Below are 19303 nucleotides of genomic sequence, written 5' to 3' on the forward strand. Positions count from 1 at the left end.
CACTGACGTGCGGTCTGGGTAGGCAAACTAGGCACTGCCTACCCTGCCAAAATTCAAAAATAAAATGTTAAATAATAAACTTGTATTTGTATTTTTACTTTTTATTCTTGTGATTTATATATGCAATATGTGTGTTATTCCAATTGTTTAGACGTTATGGTGACAAATGTAGCAGTTACGCATAATCAACTAAAAACAAATGGTAGAATAAGCAGTGCTTTTACGGTCCATTCATTGCAGACGACAAGCGGAAAACCCATGTTAGCATGCGCACTTCGATCCTGTATTCTTTAACATGTACGGCAAAAAGCACAAATCTGCTGTGCCTTTTGACGTAAATATGTTATGCCCGTAATCATCTCCGTTACGTATCAGACATGGACCAATTAAAATCGAGATATTTCAGGACATTTGCGTAGCTAACGTCATTACACCACAGCTAGCGTACATGCCTAATCCCCGCCAAATTCAAAATCAAAATGACAGCACCGGCCGTAATCACGGAATTAAGAATTTTTTCCAAGCTCGATTTTGATTCCAAATATGAGTTAATTGCAAGAGGGAGGTCTACGCCAGCCTTAGATTGACTAGTACAGCAAAAGGGCCCAAAAATTATCCGATCATTTCAAACTGATTGGTATGTAAGAAAAGATTGGCTATGTGGCTGTGCTAACAATCAGCATCCCTGCCTGCTTTTTTCAACCAGTCAGACTGTTTGGACTTCAGCGGGATATTGTGATTTGAACAACCTGCCCGCAGCTTTAACCAAGCATGAAAAGTCGTCAGCTCACATCCAGTGTCAAATTACACTGAAAATCTTTGGAAAATCTCGGATCGACCTTGCACTTGACGAGCAAAGGAAGCTGTATATAACCTACCACAATGAAAAGGTAAAGGATTGTTGTATTGTATCTTCTGTTATAAAGATGAAGATTGCACATAAAAAAATAAGCACATAATTTTGTAAAAAATAAACAACTTATGTTCTGTTATATGTTCTGTGTTTTGACTACTGAATTTTGTATAATAATATCTAATGAAGATATATTAACAAAATCGTATATATTATATATATAAAACATATATAAAATACATATACATTTCTTGATATGCCACGCTTGTAGCGTAACGTTCACTGTTTACACGCTTGTGTTTGTGTGTGTGTGTGTGTGTGTGTGTGTGTGTGTGTGTGTCTGTGATAGAGAGAGAGAGAGAGAGAGAGAGAGAGAGTACACGATATACATCCTGATTTTTACATTTCTTGATATGCCGCGCTTGTGCGTAACGTTCACTGTTATTACGTATTATTAGCTTAAACAATAAATCAGGTAATCTGGCTTTCAAAACTCAGTGCCTAGCCTCTTTAAGACATCACCGCACGTCACTGATAATTACTGAACTTTATTTTCCTCACTGAGAACTGTTAACTAACTGTGGCTAATTTAAAATAACTACTATTTAATTTCTAATAAAAACATTAACGTGTCTAATATGTGAATGATTGTGTTTTTATTGTGAAAAAGTTTAGGCATGGGTTCTTTGTGGGAATTAATTTATGAATGTAACTGGTCTCTAAATCAAGGCTACAGTGTCTGGTAGTGTCATAGAGAAGGATGTAACCACATATTCAGGACTGATGGAGACCATATTTAATAATGTAATAATTAACCATGGAAAAAACATATATGTTTATGGTGGTTGCGGCCATGATCATAGTCAGCTTACCTTCTGGCAATATAGGTATGTATGTGCCAACCTGTGTAATCCTTGGGATATCTCTTCTTTGCATTAAAAATGTATTAACTTCTGCATGTTTGATATTGCTGAAGGTCTATTTGTAAATAATTCTGGTAACCCATAAGTAATAAGTCAAGTGTTACCACATAAGTATGAAGGAATAACTAATGATCTGGATCAATATTTTAAAGTGAGGGTCATGGTAACACTTTATTAATTAATGAGATTTTACTGTTTCCTTCCTTGGGAGTTTAAGGTTATCTGGACCATTATTCTAAATTGAAAACACATTATAAACCATTAATAGTAACTGAGGTGTTACTTGTCAGTTAGTAATGAATATTCAAGTGTGTGTTCCTAAATTGTATTTATTTAATCAAACAGATTCAGACATTCCCAAAAAAAAAAAACCTGGCATTGAATTATGAATCATTGAAATAGTATAATTGCATAGGCTACAAACCTTTTGCAGGATAATGCTTTTAATTGCTGGTGCTCATGCTTACTACATGTTTTAAAAGTCTTATCTCTTAACATAAAGTAAAATAATAAAAATGTGTCTAAAGGGCAAGTGTGTTGATCTTCACAGGACACAGAAAGCGGAGAGAAAACAGGCATGCAGCATGAGGCCGATTCCACATGTGTACTTCCACCCGAGACAGCCCACTCTTTATATACGTTTGTTATTAATTTGACATGTTTCCTCCTTTGCCTATGTTCGGAAATGAATAGAACAGAATGTATGTTAAAGTTTACCGCGTGCAGGTGGATTGGAGGGAGGAAAATCGCACTTGCTCTTCTTTCAGTTTCAGCACAGCATTAAAAATGGTGAACCCTGATTGGATTAGATGCTTGATTGACCAGACACTCATTCTTTTTATCTTGCATAGATGAGAAATGTAAAATCAATGTGTTTTCAAACAAACACGTATTAATGTTGACATGACCTAAAGTTGCACATCAATCTGTGAATCTGGGGGTATGAATAGCTCCAAGTAGTAATTACAGTAATTCTGACATGACGTGAACACAGAATTTTCCCAAGTCAAAAGTCTAAATATTCTGATTCCTGGATGTATGTTATGGGTTCTTCCTTTACTGTTAGTCAGATTTTTGCTAATTTTTTTATCTGAAAGCCTGTGAGTCAGTCTCCATAACAGAATTTTAATGTGTTCAAGAAAATAATTTGCACCCTTCTATTCACTTGATTTAAATGATGATTCATGGCTGAAGCACATGTTGGAATAATTAAATGCCTGTGGTTAGGTTTGTTCAAATTCCTTACCACAAGTAAGAGCAATAGTGATGCTTGTCTTAGCAAACACCATGAGTGAAAGTATAAAGCGGTATGACTGACAGCCACAGCAGTGCCCAATCAGCAGAGCCTCTTCTTGTTGATATCATGAACAGATCTGCACATTGCCAGGTGACAGAGATGGGGTGGTCTGGAGTGGTTGCGGTAGAAATTTTATTTTGACAGTAAAAAAACGAATGGTGAGATTGCTCCTGACAATTTCCTGAACAGAGTGACCATACCCTCATATCTTTGTTCCCTTTCTTTTATATTTTTTATGACATGTTCTAACTCTTGCAAGAGAGATAATACGTCCTGTGGCAGATAGGAAATGAGAAACTGGCTTTTAAAGAAACAAATTGTGTTGTGCCAGAACTGAATAAAAGCATTCATATACTATTATTATCCAGACAAATGGAAGCCTTTTCACTTGCTGTGGGGTATTTATTAGTGACACCAAATTATTGACAATAATTTCTGTCATTAGCTTAAAGCTGAACTGTGTAATTTTTTCACCACTAGCATCACCAAACAGAATTGCAAATATAATCACATTTTTCAAAAAGTTTTCCCAAACACTCCTCCTTAAGCTATTGGTCAGTCAAACGAATAGTCTCATCCTAAACTAATACCATTGTTTCTGCTTTTGTAATGATGAGTCAATGGAGTTGAGATCCATGTGCAGCTTTAATAGCAAGAAAAATAGTAAAAGAGAAAGGCAGGTGTAATATCCAAGGCAATCCAAATAGGTAGTCAATAAACAGGCAAGAGGTCAGGGCAGGCGGCAGACAATCACAGGTTATGTCCAGGTAAACAAAGCAGTAACAGTAGGCAGGCAGTAATGGATCAAAACAGGGTAAACACTCCAGGATCACACACAGGCAAGGCAGTAAACTTGGATAATGCTCAGAAATGTCAGCCAGGGCAAAACAAGAGGGAGTCTTAAATGCAGAGTAAATAGGAAACAGGTGAGCAGGTAATCAGTTCCAGGTACAGGAGTTATGGGAAATTGAGTTCAAAGAGTTAAAGTCAATACTCAGGTGATGGCATCCTCCCCCATGAGCGGCTCCTGATGCAAGGAGGCAGGCGACACCAGGGTATTCCTCGGGGTCGAGGGGCTGGTCTAAGCAGGTGAGTCCAATGAATGTCTGCAATGAGTGTGTGGTCGAGAATATCCTGGGAATTCCAAGGACTGTTCCTCGGAATATCCAGGACTGTTCCTCCGCACCGTACCCCTCCCAGTTGACGAGATATTGCAGTTTCCTGCCCCGGCACCTAGAATCCAATAGATCTTGGATGACCCCCCTCTTGGATGAACTGCAGGCTTGAGCAATGAGACATGGAAAGAGAGAGAGATGCAATAAGTGGGAGGCAAGGCAAGGCGGTATGACACAGGAGTTATTTGTAAAGGGTCTGCGTGTAATGAGTATTTTGAAAGGGCCAACGTACCTGATACTGAGATTTTTGCAGGGTAGATGAAGTCTTTGATCACAGGTAGAGAGCCAGACCCACTGATCGGGATTGTAGCGAGGATTGGGGCAATGATGGTGATTGGCTTGCTCCTCTTGCCACCTGACAGCCTGTTGAAGATGGACATGAGCTTGTTCCTAGGTGGCCTCGCTTCTGAGGAGCTAGTCGTTGACAGCAGGAATGTCTGTGGGCTCCCCTGACCATATTCAGCCCAGAGTAGATAGTGGCTCCAGTCAGATTAATTCTGGTTGCAGTAGGTTCTGAGGAAGTGGGTCAACTCTTGATTCAGGCATCCGTCTGGCCGTTGGATTGTGGATGGTACCCAGGCTGACATTAATGTTGAGTTGATGGAAAAAAGCTGTCCATAAGAGGGAGGTGAACTGAGGCCCTCGGTCAGAAACTCAGGTTGACCATAAAATCTGAATACATAATTGCATAGATGCTCTGCAGTTTCAAAGGCAGTAGGTATCGGGATTAAATGGCAAGCCTTAAAGAAGCAATCTACTACCATGAGAATGGTGGTGTGGCCTTGAGAGAGAGGAAGATCCGTGATAAAATCTATGGCAAAATGGGTCCAAGGACTTTGAGGTATGGGTACATCATGAATGGTGTCTGGGTGCAAGGAGGACCACCAGAACTGGTTGCGTACCAACTGAAGAGTGGCAGTGATAACCGGATGACCAGAGCCAAGCGAGGAGTGGACCCTCTGGATAACTTTCTTACAAAATGGGACAGGAATGGGACATAGGTTCTGTCAGGTGGACAGTCGGGAGGCGGTGGATCATTGGAATGAGCATTAGTTACTTCTGTCATAATGAAACGAGATTTTAGATCCTTGAAGGATTGGAGAGAAGCTGGAGACCATAAGAAATTGGAAAATTGGCAAAACCCAGGAAACATTGCAATTCTTTTATTGTAGTAGGTTGCTGCCATTTTAAAACTGCTCTCCCCTTGTTATCATCCATCGCCATGCCCTCTGGGCTGATGACATAGCCTAGAAATGATTCTGATGTCTGATGGAACTCACACTTCTCAGCCTTATCGTACAGTTAATGGGTGATGAGGCATTGTAGAACAGCTTGGACGCGTTTGACATGCTCCTCATAAGTGTTAGTGTAGATGAGGATGTCGTCGATGTAAACAATTACCTCTTGATTCAGCAGGTCTCGGAAGACATCATTGAAGAATGCTTGGAACACTGATGGACTGTTGGCCAATCCGAAAGGCATGACCTGGTATTCATAGTGCCCTGTGCTGATTGATAAAGCCATCTTCCACTTGTCCCCCTCACGAATGCAGATGGGATTGTAGGCACTGCGAAGATAGAGTTTGGTGAAATACTTGGCAGTGCGGAGTTGTTCAAGGGCAGCTGGAACCAGAGGCAGCTAAATTTTACAGTGATTTCATTGAGAACATCATAATCAATGCATGTATGAAGCCCTCCCTCCTTTTTACACACAAAGAATCTGGCTGATGCTGGTGAGGTTGAGGGTCTAATAAATCCCTTGGAAAGTTCTTCTTCAATGTATGGCTTCATGGCCTCGGACTCACGTTTGGACAAGGCGAAAATTCTGCCTCGTGGTGGTGAGAAACCAGGTAGTTGTTCTATGGCACAGTCAATGGAGCAGCGAGGAGGTAGTTGTGAGGCTTTGGTTTTGCTGAAGACTTCAACTAAGTTGGAATACTCAGGGGCTAGATTGGGTACAGTAGTAGGTTCAACACGAACATAGCAGCGGCTCTAATAGTCCTGGGAAAAATGGGCTTTAGGCAGGTGGAGATGCAGGTACTGGACAACTGGGTGACTTGCTGATTGCTCCACGAGATTTGAGGGTTGCATTTTTGCAGCCAAGGTAGTCCTAAAATTACAGAGTAATGAAGTGATAGGATGATATAAAGGTGAACAGTCTCAGTATGCATTGCTCCAACTTGTAGAATGATATATTTGGTAGTGTGATGTACATGACTGTCACCAAGCGGGCATCCGTCTAATGCCGCCACTGCCAAAAGAGAGTCACAGAGGTTAAGTGGAATATTATGGGCTTTATCAAAATCCTCGTCGATGAAGTTGCCCGCTGCCCCAGATTCCAGCATAGCTATAGTAGAGACAGACCTCCATGAAAAAGTTAATGTCACAGGTAATTCAACACATGAAATAGAAGAGGTTAATGAACTACAGGAACTCAGGAACAGTAGTGTGGTGATGCTGAGAATGTCGGGCTGGGCAGGAAATTAGTTGATGTTGAGCTTGACCACAGTGCAGACACAGGTGATGCTTAACATGATGATCTCTCTCCACAGAGGCAAGGTGGGTGTGTCCAATTTGCAAGGTTCAGATTCACACGGGTTGAATCTGAACAGTAGGATGCTTTACAAAAGTGTTGGAGCATCTACGTGCTTGGAGGAGGTTATCTATGTGTATGTTAACTCAATGAACTGATCCAAGTCTTACCCTCGTCATAACAAGCCAGCTCTGATTGAAGCTCTAAGTTCAGTCCTTTCCGAAAAAGCAGCTTAAAAATACCCACTATAAAGTACCCACCCACTGTGTTTGAGAAGAGGATGGAAGTTGAGAGCGCATTCTGCGGCGGGAGTATTGATGATGAGAAAGCAGCTGATCTCCGGTGTCTTTGTCTCCCACTGGATGTTCAGATACAGCATGAAATCATTGGAGGAAGCAACTGAAAGAAGGGAATGTTGTTCTGTCACCGTTAAACACCACTGTAATCCAGTCTAACGCCTTACCGGTAAGCAGCGAACAAACGCAGGAAATGTAGCTCTCATCAGTGGGGTATAGTGTGGGTTGTTGATTAACAAACAAAGAACATTGGGGCAGAAATCCTTTACATTTAGCTGTGAACCATTGTATTTCGCAGAAAAGGCAAGGCATGGGTTAGCGGTGAATGTGCTAGGTGAGGCCGGGTGAGCTGCTGGATTAGATAAAGTGGCTGAAGGTTTTGGTGCTGGGAAATGGAGGCTTTGCAAAGTCTTAACAAGCTCCTCTGTTAATGATGTCAGCCAGTCAAGCTGTTGGTGGTGTACGGTTTCTGGCTGAATTCTGTAATTCTGTCAAACGAATAGTCCCATCCTAAACTAATGCCATTGTTTGTGCTTTTGTAATGATGAGTCAATGGAGTTGAGTGTGCAGCTTTAATAACTATAAATGTAGTAATAAAGACAGACGGATCAATCACCAGCAATAGTAATATCCAAGGTAATCCAGAGAGGCAGTCAAGAAACAGGCAATATGTCAGTGTAGGTGGCAGACAATCACAGGTTATATCCAGGTAAACAAAGCAGTAACAGTAGGCAGGCAGTAACAGGTCAAAACAGGGTAAACAGTCCAGGATCATACATAGGCAAGGCCTTATGTTGCTTGACGGGTGCAGTTTTCTTTTCAGTATGTATCTATTTCCAATTGAAAGGATGTTTGGGAGGAGCATATCAAATGACTTCATTCCATTTTTTTTTAAATAACCAATAGGCTTTAGTTTAAGTTACAGCCATGATTTGCTACTTTGCTATTGCTATTCAGAGGCAGGTGATATTAGGGGGAGGGGATATTGTTATTCTAGATTGCATTTTATTGGACAAAAGAATTGTATACACCCCTGAGTGCAAGATGAGTCATCAATATTTCTGGTTTGTTTTCTTGAAAATTGTGTATATCTATTAAAAATTTTAATTTAGTTACATTTTGTCAACTTTTGGAAGTACTTTTAGAAGAGCTGTTTCCATCACTTTGCGGTAGTCCAAGAGAAAGATGAGTTACATCAACACTCGTTTGTTCTTCCTTACACTACTGGATGTCATACTCAAATTTATCCACTTGAATTTCTCAACCTGTATTCAACAACCTGAATAGAGACCTGAATTTCATGATCTGAAATCCATTACTTTAATAATAAAAACTTGAATTTCACAATCTGGATTTTTATTTATTTATTTACATTTAATGGGGTCTTTTTTCTGTTACGTTTGAAATCTGTAGGTGCATAATACAGATTTCGCTATGCTATGTATTTGAGGGCTGCTTAGAGACATATAAGGAGGAAAGACCAAATTTTTTTCTGTCCAAGACAGCAGGAAATTAGGGGTGTAAATCGACACTTTTATCACAAAGCAATCTTGTAACGATTCTCTTTGCCAGCGATCCGATATGTGCAGATCAGTCAGAATCATTCGATGCAGGGTCCTGCTATAGGCTATTACGATATTATGTGCCTATTTTACACAATTAATGACATTTATTTTTTTCAAAAATGCAACCAAAATATAGTATGAATATTTAATTGAGCTCTCTGAAAAATGCAAATCCAGTATCCACATACGCGCACGCGGATAGAGCAGAGCACAACTTCAATCACTTCAGTCACTCAACACACATTCGTGTCCCACATGAGAAGCATATTTAGCACTTGTAAAGTGAGCTGAATATCATAAGGTTGTAGCATCGCATGACGGAAATAAAATATTTCTGTCTGGGATTTTTATATATCCTGTTCATAGCTCAGTTGTCCATAATTGATGCTATGACTATTATTTTTGGGTCAATTGTTCCATTCCATGTACCGTTTGCTAACAGGTGCTTATCAAAATAAAGTTGCCCATAAGAAATGTTATGGGTCCTGTTCCTTAATCAAGATAGATCACTCTACATATGTGACACATTTATATAAACAGTGCTTCTCATGCAAAGCGTACAAGAGACTCAACTTACATTTGATTTCAATTGAGTTTGGCATTTGCATTGTGCTTAGCTAACGACACAGCATCAGCATAAATATACATAACACACATGAATATTGTGTAAAATGGTTCATTTTTAAACATAGCTATGTCGAAATGGGGGGGTTATTGGGAGTCAGCTGTATCCCAAATCGCATACTTTGTGCACTATTCTATGCCATTTTGTAGTGTAAGTAGCGTGAGTAGTGTGTTTGAAAATGCAATGAAAATAAGAGTATTTAGAAGATTATGTACTTCTTCAATCGAAGGAAAAAACAAACAGAATGTGGGATGTCCTACATAGTTGAAGGGCCAGGGTCGCTTGGTCTGACAAAACAGTTGTTATAATTGCAAATGTGGCAATTACTGAAACTTCTGTGATGACAGCACCTTGCAAATGTGAGTTGAATGCTTTACCATTGTCCCACGCTTTGTGAATATGTACATTATTTAAGATATAAGTGGTGGACTGTGGTTTGCTAACACACTAAAGCTAGCAGCAACACATCACCAGCGTTTGAAACGTCACTTCCATTACGATACTTCAGATTGCTTCCATGCAATAAAAAACTGTTAATGTTCCAATAAGACAATTTACACTTTGAAAACTCACTTGGCTGAGTGCATAATGTATAGTGTAAGTGCAAAGTGTAAAGTGCGCCATTTTGGGCATAGTTTTTTTCAAATGAATTTTGAGTAAATATTAAGTACATTCTGTGGTTGTATGTGATGCCTCCTTATCATATGGCCAAAATTAGATAACTTAAGAGGCATAATTATGCTACCTACCTGGGGGCCTGGGTAGCTCAGCGAGTATTGCCGCTGACTACCACCCCCTGGGGTCGCAAGTTTGAATCCAGGGTAAGATGTGCAGATTGACTGATTCAGAAGTGGAGGCAACTGAGACTTGTCCTCTGTCACCCGAATTGAGGTGAGTAACCGCGCCACCACGAGGACCTTTTAAATAGTGGGAATTGGGCATTCCAAATTGGGGAGAAAAAGGGGATAAAAAAACATGCCATCTATATTGGGAGCTTGCCTATGAGGCCTTGCTGCCTATGTAATTGAATTAGGTTGCCTAACATAGCGGTGTAATCCCGGTGTCCTTGCCAAATACCCCCAGTGGCCCTTCTCAATCATGGCCTCCTAATAATCCCCATCCACAACAGGCTGTATCACTCTACTCTCTCCTTTCTGCCAACAACTAGTGTGTGATTAGTGTACTGGCACACTATGGCTGCCATCATGTTACACGCTGGTGGTGGTTGAGGAGAGTCCCCTGGTCACTATGTAAAGCACTTTGAGTGTACTGTCAGAAAAGCACTATATAAATTTAATATTCACATTCATTCAACATGGCTAAATCCTAGTAAAGTCAATGCTAGCATTCATGCAGCATCGATTGTGCTAATACTGAGAAGAGTTACAAATCAAACCCAACTGACTGTGTGCTTGATATATGGATGGTTTTGTGACCTTGGATTCTTATCCACAGCAAGGGCTTTTGTGATATCTTTAAGTCTAAACCAGTCCCAATGTAATGCATTTAATCTGTGATGCTTGCAATGGCATTTGGTTTATGCTTTTGTGGGGGAGGCAAGCAAGACAAAGAAAAGTCTTTATAAAGTCCCACTCAATGAATGATGCTTAGTACAGGACTGACGCCACAGTCCTCTGAAAATAGCCTTCAGAAACATGCTGTAACATGCTATCATCCCACAGAGAAATCCATAGGCTTATTAATCACAAGCCTCTCTCTCCCTCCCTGCTTCTAAACCTATTTTTGTCCTTTTGTAGAGGTGCCATTATTCACACAATCTCCATCACTTGCCCCCTCCACCTCGCTTTACTCTTACACAGTTCCTCTGAACACCCCCGGAAAACGTTAGCAGATAGTCTGGTCCAGCTACACTCTTGCTCGTCCCTCACGCTGCTCTCACTCTCTCCTTATAAGGGCAAAATGCATTGAGAAAGAGTGGAAGAAAGGGCCATACCAGTTCTCAGCGGCAGGTAGGGGGACCGTAGCTTGGTGGAAAGAATGAACAGGAGAATGAGCAGAGGTGGGGAGGGGATCAGTGGTTCTGAATGGACAGCGCCTTGACGTTCCCTATAAGAGCAGTAGAGGAACACACAGTACAGAACTCATAATGAATAAATGGTAAACAGGAAGGACACTAATTGTATGATTGTTTGATAAATATAACTAGCGACTATAAACTTTGCAGTTCCAAGATTCCATGCTATAATCAAGCTTAATATAATTATTTTTATTAGCAATGCTTCCTAAGACAAGCGTCACTATTACTATTACATATATTATGAGTTTATTAAGATTTAAACAAACCCTTAGCCCTAAAATGCTGTTCACATCCATCTGCATTGTTTTCAAATCAATTTCAAATCATGTGGCCTTTTGAGGAGAGGTATGCTAATACTTTCTAAGTGATCAGACTTACACATTTCATCTGGTGAACAAAGAGGCCATGGCATTGAAGGAGGTACACATACCATTTCTAAAGACTAGAATATCATAGAGACTTGGGGATGGGTTCTTTTGACTTGGCCCACTACAGTAACTGCACAGCAACACCCTGGCAACCATCCACACTATTCAAGCACAACTTACATTTTCTTCATAAATGTAAAACTTAAATTCTTTAATACATTTATAGGCACACTAATCTCGAGATTTCTGTTGAAAACAATTAATTCTCTATTGTTCAAATTAAATCCACAAAATAACCACATTACATTTACATACAGTATATACACTCACCTAAAGGATTATTAGGAACACCTGTTCAATTTCTCATTAATGCAATTATCTAATCAACCAATCACATGGCAGTTGCTTCAATGCATTTAGGGGTGTGGTCCTGGTCAAGACAATCTCCTGAACTCCAAACTGAATGTCAGAATGGGAAAGAAAGGTGATTTAAGCAATTTTGAGCGTGGCATGGTTGTTGGTGCCAGACGGGCCGGTCTGAGTATTTCACAATCTGCTCAGTTACTGGGATTTTCATGCACAACCATTTCTATGGTTTACAAAGAATGGTGTGAAAAGGGAAAAACATCCAGTATGCGGCAGTCCTGTGGGCGAAAATGCCTTGTTGATGCTAGAGGTCAGAGGAGAATGGGCCGACTGATTCAAACTGATAGAAGAGCAACTTTGCCTGAAATAACCACTCGTTACAACCGAGGTATGTAGCAAAGCATTTGTGAAGCCACAACACGCACAACCTTGAGGCGGATGGGCTACAACAGCAGAAGACCCCACCGGGTACCACTCATCTCCACTACAAATAGGAAAAAGAGGCTACAATTTGCAAGAGCTCACCAAAATTGGACAGTTGAAGACTGGAAAAATGTTGCCTGCTCTGATGAGTCTCGATTTCTGTTGAGACATTCAGATGGTAGAGTCAGAATTTGGCGTAAACAGAATGAGAACATGGATCCATCATGCCTTACCATCATTACCACTGTGCAGGCTGGTGGTGGTGGTGTAATGGTGTGTGGGATGTTTTCTTGGCACACTTTAGGCCCCTTAGTGCCAATTGGGCATCGTTTAAATGCCACGGCCTACCTGAGCATTGTTTCTGACCATGTCCATCCCTTTATGGCCACCATGTACCCATCCTCTGATGGCTACTTCCAGCAGGATAATGCACCATGTCACAAAGCTTGAATCATTTCAAATTGGTTTCTTGAACATGACAATGAGTTCACTGTACTAAAATGGCCCCCACAGTCACCAGATCTCAACCCAATAGAGCATCTTTGGGATGTGGTGGAACGGGAGCTTCGTGCCCTGGATGTGAATCCCACAAATCTCCATCAACTGCAAGATGCTATCCTATCAATATGGGCCAACATTTCTAAAGAATGCTTTCAGCACCTTGTTGAATCAATGCCACGTAGAATTAAGGCAGTTCTGAAGGCGAAAGGGGGTCAAACACAGTATTAGTATGGTGTTCCTAATAATCATTTAGGTGAGTGTATAGTACATAGATACCAAGGTAGGATAAAGAAGTTATTGTGTTCAAACTTATGGTTTACCATATGCATAAAGTGTTCAGAGTATGTTGAAATGTGCCAGCTGTGCCCAAGACTAGTTTTAACCTACATACACAAATTTTATTTTCAAATGGCAATTTTGTCCTATCATATAATTACAATTAGGCTGCTTCTAGGCAAATAATTGAGAGAGTGTATCAATAATTGTACACACTGGCACATGCATGTGTGTCTCATACCTTCACTGGTAAACAAATGGCTGTGTGCCATTCGAGTTAATTTTGCTGTGACAGTTCAGATTGGCCCTCCCAAATCAGATCTCACAGTACCGTCTACGTCTTCCCACGCGAAACTGCTGAGATGAGACACACATTAGAGAGGATAATGAGGGCTGCCCTCAGTGTAACACCTGCATTCTGTCAGAATCTGTTCTCTGATGCCACACTCCCACAGATCAAATATGACAGACATTCATCTCATCACATTACAGCCTACAGTGCAGCACTGATATGGGGGAATTCAGGATTTGACACAGCAAATTAATATACATGAATCAAACATTATCATTCTATGTTTAAAGACTATATTAATAATTGGAGTTTAGTGGCTTTTAGTATGTCTGTTAGATTTATGGCCATCTCCCCTATATGCTATTGTACTCCATACTGTAAACATTGACAAAATGAGCTTTTAGCAGACATACACTTTTAAAGTTTATTATAATATGGATGGACTTCATAGAAAGTGTTACTGTGTCTTTTGGGAAATGGACCAAGAAGACTCATCTTATTTGCAGGCATGTACACACATTTTGGTCCAAAAAATGCTCTCTAGAATGACAATTCTCCTCCCCCTGAATTATAAATACTGCCTGCTAGTCTGACTAGCAATACACTTTTTAAAAAGAAAAGAACAAGACCGTTGAATGATATGTCCCACCCCAACTTTTTCAATAGGAAATATGGCAAAACAAGAAGGAAAATTGTGCTCGTCAAGCCATTTCATGGAGTCTTTTCTGGAACAACATTCCTATCAAACAGTTATTACATTCAGATTTTAAGTGTAGGATTTTGGCATGTGTAGGTCTACAGTTAGGGTTAGTTTAGGGGCGTGGCCTGGAGCAACATTCCTACACATCAATCATTCCCCTCTGATTTTAGTGGTAGCATTAGGATTAAAGGTGCACTCAGTTACTCTTATGTCATCTTGGACTTACTGAGTGCACCTTTAAGGTTAGTCTTATGATTATAACTATGCTTGATTGATTGGAATGTTGTACAAGGAGCATCAAAGGATGTTGATTCAGGAACATGTTGAACATGCGTAAATCACATTGTGCTTCATATTACATACTAATACTTGAACTAATGCACTAATTATACAATTAATGCACTAATAATACGTCCAGTGATAAAACTACTCAATTCACATATCAGATTTTATATGAGGTTTTAATTTGTATATGGCCACCAGTTAATGAATTGGAATGATGCTTATCCATGCAAAGCCTAGAAGCCATGATGCTAGGGTGTTTTGAGTGGTTGCAAGTGAGTTTAATGCAGTTGCTAAAGAAGTTCTAATTGTTTTGCAATGTGGTTTCTAGGGCCCTTTGTTGTAGTATTCACCCTTAGTGAAATCAACTTTGAGTTCTTGTAAGCAGTTTTTGTGACTGACTTGTGAATATTGCTTTAATGAATTAGAGAGCTTCTTCTGTGGTAGATTCCACTGTATAAAGTTTAGAGGTATTGAGTTTCCTCATGGTATTGACTGTATTGAAGCTAGGCAGTGAGAACACTGCTGGGATTAATGTTACTGCACCAAAATCATCTCCTCTCTGAGCATCTCTGCTGATACTTCGTGTGAGAGTCTGTCTGTAGCATTGAGGCTGGATTGCTGAAGATTAGAATGTGGTGTTGATTAGGTTATTACATGTTGCATACAATATTAGTGTGTTTATCTCATGCTAACACATCCCTTATCCTCTCAGTATATTCTGTCTGACTGAGGATAGAGTTATGTAATTTCTAACTATATGAGATGACAGTTCTACTGTTAGCTGGTCCAAGCTGGTCATTCCAAAACCAGCCTGACCACCATAAACATGTAAGACCAGCTGGTACATAGCTAGCTTGGTCCAGTTAATGACCAGTTTTAAAACACAGCTACCAACTTTGGTTGGTAAACTAGCTGGAATTTCCTTCTAGACCTTTACAAATGCATGGATTGACAGAGAACAGGAAATAGGAGCTTGGGTGAGGCACTTCTAATGGCAGGTGAAAATTGGCACTGTGGTGGGTGGGATTGTCTTTGCTGTTTCTTATTTGCTTGCAAAGTGTTTATTTGTGGGTAGATGTAAAACTGAGCTTGTTTGTGCAAGTTGGTTGCCATGTAAACTTTTACTATGTTAGAGCATGGCTGAGTGTGTTGTGTGGTTTCATTGTGGTGGGGAAAGGCAGCGAAAGCTCTGGGGGTTCTCAGCTATAATGATCCACTGCACATGCAAATCTGTTTAGTCACAGGTCCCACAGAGGAGACAGCCAGAGGAGGTCTGAGAGTAAAACCTAATCTAAACGTATTAATGTATATTATCTCCTTGGCATGGCTCACAAATGTATGTGTGGAGTGGGGTATCTGTGGAGACTTGGGAGTTCATTATCTTGACAAAACATCGGTTCTGCTAATCTCTATTAACCTGTGGGCTCTCCAAATTTACCCACATCATTCTGGGCTTGCATGGGTCCCCCAGTAAAAGTCCTGGATTTCAGTGAGACTCTCTAGGGAGGTAAGTCTCAGGGAAGAAATGTCAGGGGGCTGAAATAATGGAACAATTGGAGATAAGCCTTGCGTTACATTCAAGAATTATCTGGAAGCAGCATAGCCATACTCCCATGAAGAGCTAAAGTAAATAAGTGAGCGTAGATTACTGTCAATGCTTGTGAATAGAAGTTTGAGTGCCCTAGGGGCTTTTAGTGGTGTTTACTAAGGCAAGCATAACTTTTGGTTTTGTTCATACTTTTTAACAAATGACATACATAAAATAAAAAAAAACCTCTGAAACCTCAGTATTAAACTACAGCATGTAACCTGTCTTGCACTGTTTGTGCTACAGACATACTGTAAATTAATTGTGCGGCTTGTTCAGGAGTGGTGTAAAGTTAATTTTACAAGTAATCAGATTTTTTACATTTTAATCTGGTGCATGATAAATTGGGAAAAACAATTACTTACATTGAAGGAGGGACCTGAGCCATATGTAGTTACTACAATATCATAGGTTCAATTTGGAGATAGTCTCTCTTGTCTTGGGCCAGAAAGCGACCAACTGACAAATACCCAGCACATCCTAACAAACAGCTAAGGAAACACTATCAACCCCTCACAATGACCTGGCAACCATTTAGAATACCTCAGCAATTACCTAGCAGTGCCTCTGAACAGTGGTGTAGTTGTGTCTGAAGAGGTGGTCATAAAAATAAACAAATACATAAATAAATAGATAAAACATGCACCCAGTCTCTAAAATTAATATATTTACATTTATATACAGAACATATGTAAAATGTTTAAGAAATATATATTTTTCCCATAAAAAATTAAATAAAATAAATAAATACAATTGACTGTTGTAATTATAGTCCCACATAAACTTACAAAATGTTTATCAGGGTAAGTTTCTTGCTGGGAAGGTGTACAGTACACTACTATGAACCATTGTATGGTAAATTGATTTTAAATATGTATTTAAATTAATAGCTGTCATTAATGTTCCTTTCATTTAGCTACTATGAAAATTGTTAATATTTTATTATTATTATTATTATTTTTTATTATTATTATTTATTGTGTGTACTACAATGTAATTTCTGTGTATAGAGAAATTGTTTCCTACTTAGAAATTTTTATTTAAGCAACCACCTGACAATACCCTATCAATACCATAGCAACTACCTAGCAGTGCCCTAGTAGCCCTAAGAAAACATCTTGCAATTGGCCAGCAATTCCCTAGCAACCCCCTCCTCCCGTAATGTTCTACAGTAGGTATGCCTCAAAGCGCCCTAGAAACCACATTGCAAAACAATTAGAACTTCTTTACCAACTGCATTAAACTCACTTGCAACCACTCAAAACACCCTAGCATCATGGCTTCTTGGCTTTGCATGGATAAGCATCATTCCAATTTCCTAAATAAAATTTTTAAAGCTTGTTCTTACCTATAGTTTATAGGCATACCATCCAGTTTAATGGCAGTACCTTCCTATAGATTAAATAGCGACCAGAAAGATGGATTTGAGTTGCTCGTAATCTGCAGTCATTCAGGATGTTTATTTAGGACATATCTGTCATGGGAGAAATGTGATGGAAAGGCATGATGTTCACAGTAGGAGCTGGCACGCTTTCAATCCCACGCATGGAGAAAGAGGGCGAGATAGAAAACGAATGAGAGAGAGAGAGACATTTGTAAAGTGACTCATAATGTGTTTTTGATACATCACACCAGCTATAGCTGTCATGGGGATGGGCACCCACATACTGAACAGTTTCGAATGCAGAAAGCCTGAGTAAACCTCTCATCATCACCCAAGCTAATGTTATATAAATATATACCTTGACATAACATAACTGAGAGGTGGGCAGATGAAGTAAGAGAGAAGAAAATGTAAACTGATAATAAGAGGCCTTTTTCTCTGAATCGTGAGATATTTCTCTGTGCGTGCAGAGTGCAGAACATTTTGTAATTTATTCTCTCTCTTTTGGTCTCTAGAGAGAGTTAAATACTGTCTAACAATGGCAATGTGCTACCTACACATCTACAATTCTAGCAAACAAATCCTGTGTATATTAAGTTTTTGTGCATTGTGCTGGTTTGTGAATGCATGAATGATACATGCTGAAAGTATTGACATAGAAAAGAGTATATATGATCTACAGCAGACATGAAACACATCTGCAGAACCCTGTCAGAATAAGGTGGACAAGATATTGCTATGCATCTGCATATGCTATGTATCTGGCACTAACATGGATTGGATCATAACCGGATAGCACATGACCATGTTAAAGGCCAGGCTTAGATGCATTGTGATTGGATCACTGAAACCATATTTAAAGGAGATCAGAGACGGATTCTGACCACATTTGATGCCAATGCAAATGTGTTATCATTGTCCACATATAACTACGCAATGAGAAAAAGACAACACTGTGGTCTGGTGACCTGATTTAATGAATGTTGTAATGAACTACTCAATTTCTCTTCTGGTCTATTTTCACGTTGGTGTTTTAAAACTTTGTTTTCTTTCCTTTTCCTGAAACATAATAGACCAGATACCTTATTTTTTTATCAGTTAAGATAACAGAAAGCATTTGTTCATGCGAGTGAGCATGTCCATCTGTATGAATGAATGTGAATGTCAGAGTGTATTTGTGTGAGTGCCCATGTGTGTGAGTGTTTTAGTTAACTGGCTGGAAAAGGCCCATCCTGAGGTTAGAAAATGATGCAGCTGCTGCCAGACTGTACTCTCCATATGGACCAGCACTCTGTCTTCTCTGCAGACACACAGTTTTCTGCTCCACTGCATCACTGCTGTGATTAGAGATGGGCCTGATGTGATCAGTGCAGTTATATAGAGCAATAGGTCAAAAACAATGTGAACATCTAAAAAAAAAAACAATGATGGCAGTGTCTTCAAACACATTCAGAGCTTAGGATTTTAAAGGGTTAAATTAAAATTTGTTAATTCCGTCATCATTTACTTCACTTCATGTTGTTCCAAACCTGTATGACTTTCTTAAGTGGATCAAAATTAAACATTACTTTTTGTCAAATGTTGAATGTCAAGCTTTGGGCTAATAACTCAAATATCTTTGTTCCTTAAACTTCTTAAAATTCATAGACTTATGGTTTTAAGTGTTAAAAAAATTAAACAATTGCGTAAAAAAAATGGAGGCTATGGCAGATACCCATAATGCCCTGCTCTTGAATTATTATGTTTCCTTGGTCAAAGTGACCTTATGGGGGAATTTAAATAGTTGTTATTAAGAATTAATAGAAGTTTTTGCTCT

This window comes from Xyrauchen texanus, chromosome 10, assembly GCF_025860055.1.
Source record: "Xyrauchen texanus isolate HMW12.3.18 chromosome 10, RBS_HiC_50CHRs, whole genome shotgun sequence".
Classification (NCBI taxonomy): Eukaryota; Metazoa; Chordata; class Actinopteri; order Cypriniformes; family Catostomidae; genus Xyrauchen; species Xyrauchen texanus.